Genomic DNA, 3,358 nt, shown 5'->3' on the forward strand with positions numbered 1-3,358 from the left:
TGTATAAATGAGCATTCACGGGTCTGTATATGAACTTATATAAGTTTATGCATATTTGCCTATGTAAAAGTTTTTGCTTCTGCAAGTGCTATTCACTTCTCTTGGTTCACTAGAAGTTTATTGCTCCAAATTTCCCCCTAGCCTGACAAGCAAGAGGCATAGGGACAAAAGGGAAAAGGCCCCAGCAAGTAATCCTCTACTTTATCTCCTGCTGTTTTAGAATGAGGTACTAAATGCCAGAGACTGCAGTTTCTGGCCTCAGAGGAACACGGAAGGCGGGTCGGTTACAGTAGCAGAGCATAGTGACTTAGACATAGATAAGTAAAACAACTACAGTAGCATTATAACTTAGACTTAGATAAGTAAACGTATTATTATACAGCAACCCTAAATATCTCGTAAGACAAAGTCTCACCCGGTATTTCGTAAGACAAAGTCTTACGCTCCGCAAACGCTCTTCCCCCTCCGCTGCCTCAAGAAGAACCAACAAGAAAGAAGACTCCCACCCGGGCTGGCCTCAGGCAGCTGGAGAGAGGAGGTGGGGGTGGGAGGTGGGGAAGAGGGGAAGGGGGTGGTGTGGTCGCGTTGCTTCTCTTATGAGAAAGTCGAGTGAGTAGGAGGCTGGTCCTAAGCACGCCGGTAAGCCAGCCAGCCAGGGGCTAGCGCCTTCTGTCTACAGCTAACCTTGTCCAAGCCCACGTCCACTGGTCACCGTCCACCGTCACCACCCATAACCCCACACCCGGACGTTCTGACACAGCTCTCCGGCCCACCGCCTCTTTTCCTCCGCCTCTCAAGGGAGACACCCACGGTGCCCATGCCTCTGTGTTGAGGCCGTCGAGGCTTCTGCTCTACAGCTGGCCTTCCCCAAATCCACGCCCTCCCCCCTGGCGCACACCTGCCTGACGCTTGGCGCCCCGATAGCCACAGCGCCGGCCCGCAGCGGGTGCCGAAGGAAACGTAGTCTGGGGACTCCGAGTTCCAACCCACCACACCTAAGACCTGGACTCCTCAAAGGGCCCGGTGCCCGCCCTAGAATCCGCTCTCCTCGCTCGCTTCCCACAAGTGTACACACAACAGACACAAACAGGTAGGAGCGCGCCAGCTACGTGCCAGTCAGTGGATTCCAGCCGAGGCAGGCTTCGCCCCAGCTCCAAGCCCGGACTCTCCTCCTCCTCTCTGCATGACCCAGTTGGCCTCTCCTGTCGGGTGATCCATCCATACCTACATCTTTCCATCCATGCATCATTCGATCCATGAGACCTTCCATCCAACCAGTTATCCGTCCATCCATCCATCTTTTCCGGCCTATGGTCTGTCGCGGGGGGAGGGGGGCGGAGGAAGGTAAGAGCTTCTGAGTGTCAGGACTTTCAGCAAGTACAGGCTGTGTGAGCGTCAGATAGCACTTACAGCCAGGGCATGGGTGGTTCAGTGGTAGAATTCTCGCCTGCCACGCGGGAGGCCCGGGTTCGATTCCCGGCCCATGCAAAATTTAGTCTTTTGGTTCTGAGGTTAACGTTCCCATCCACCGCCGTGCGGCACACGGGGACAGCAACAGACACACTCTAGTACCTAAACACACTGCATCCTTACCCTGCAAATGACCTACAGTCACCTTCAAGCAACATGATATACCCATCCTGCAGGCTTCCCTCTACCACCAATACCAGGAGCTCTACACCTTTTTTTTTTTCGGAGCTGGGGACCAGCTCTACACCTTCTTATATTTTTGGTTGTGAGCCTAGCCTTTAACGGCTGAGCCATCTCTCCAGCCCAGCTCTACACCTTCTTAACACCACCCTCACCTACTGGCTCCCACCCTACAATGCTGGGAAACACCACTTCCTCCTCTCTTCTGGGATGTAGATGTGGGGAATCCTGTTCTCTCCCATCTCCATCTTCAATGTCTCACAGCGTGAGCGAGCACACCCTCACACGCACGTGCATGCCGGGATGCCATGTGCTCTCACTTTGGCATCCTGTCCACTCCTCCCTCTCTGCTGAGTGGATGCACTTCTGCGAGTAAAAGCCCGCCAGCGTTCGTGCAAGCACACAAACACCCAGAGAGAGACAGACATAGAGAAACACAGAGAGACAGAGAGGGAGAGCGACGCACACAGAACACACACACACACACACACACACACACACAGTTATGCAACAAGGGAAACACAGAAATACATGTGCATGTGCGTGCACATGCCCTTGGGTTCAGAGAGAGACAGAGAGGAAGAGAGATGCACACACAGAGAGACCAAGAAAGAGAGAGGGGCGCGCGCGCGCACACACACACACACACACACACACACACACACACACACACTCTGCACAGCTCCGAGAGGCACAAGGGCACACAGTTGATTCCATGGTCCGCCATGCTAAGCCTTCCCTCACTGAACAGTCTCCCAGTGACCATCACTGATGTGTACCCATGGTTGTTACACTGGTGCTGCTGCTGATGGTGACGGGGGTGGTGGTGGTGGTGGTGGTGATGCCTCTGTTGGTCCTTTTGCTGCTGCTGCTGGTGATGATGATGATGATGGTGATGATGGTGATGGTTATAGCGGTAGTGATGATGGTCTTGGTGGCTGGCTGTCTTATGGCTGATGCTGCCCCTCTTTCTGCTGCTGTTGCTGGGGTGATGGTCATGTACAGGGGTTGTGGAAATGAACAGGAGCTAAAGCACTCCAATCCCTGGGAGCAGTGTGGGTGCCCCCTGAGTTTCAATCCACCACACCTAAGCCCTAGCTTCCTCAAAAGGCCAGGTGCCCACCCTAGAAACTGCTCTCGTCTTTCACTCGCTAGCTTGCTCACTGACTTCACACACATGTGCACACACCAGATACACACAGGTAGGTGGGTACAGGCTACGTGGTGGGGGCTTCCAGGAGAGGCTGGTTTCACCTTAAGACTTCAGTCAGAGGCTGGGACTTTCCTCCCCTCTGCATGACCCAATTGGCCTTTCCTAACAGACCCATCCATGCATCCAAGCAACTTTCCATTCATGCATCCTTCTGTCCACCCACCCATCCAACAATGAAACTGTCTGTCCATTCATGCCTGCAACCACCCATCCACGCATCTATACATACATACATACATACATACATACATACATACACACATACATACATCCGCTGGGACATGTGTAGGAGAGCGATGGGTATGATGTGTTGTGAGTGTGTATGTATCAGCAGAGACAAGTTCTGCTCTAGGACTGCCCTTGGACTGGCTCTTTGCCAAAAGGGAGCATGTTTGAGGTGACAGGAGAGAATTTCGAGGTGGGAGGACAAGTTGCAGAGAGGAATAAATAAGAGAAGCTTCTCTTATCAGAAATTGAACCTGGGATGGGGCTGTG

The 3,358-nt window shown here is 53.0% G+C and overlaps 1 non-coding gene across 1 annotated transcript; it reads left to right on the forward strand.

The window, feature by feature from the left end:
* Positions 1 to 1,417: 1,417 nt before the first annotated feature.
* Positions 1,418 to 1,488, forward strand: Trnag-gcc5 (transfer RNA glycine (anticodon GCC) 5). The gene has a single exon. It is a non-coding gene; the product is annotated as a tRNA-Gly (tRNA).
* Positions 1,489 to 3,358: the final 1,870 nt, after the last annotated feature.

The sequence above is a fragment of the Rattus norvegicus genome, chromosome 13 (genome assembly GCF_021556685.1).
Source record: "Rattus norvegicus strain SHRSP/BbbUtx chromosome 13, alternate assembly SHRSP_T2T, whole genome shotgun sequence".
Classification (NCBI taxonomy): Eukaryota; Metazoa; Chordata; class Mammalia; order Rodentia; family Muridae; genus Rattus; species Rattus norvegicus.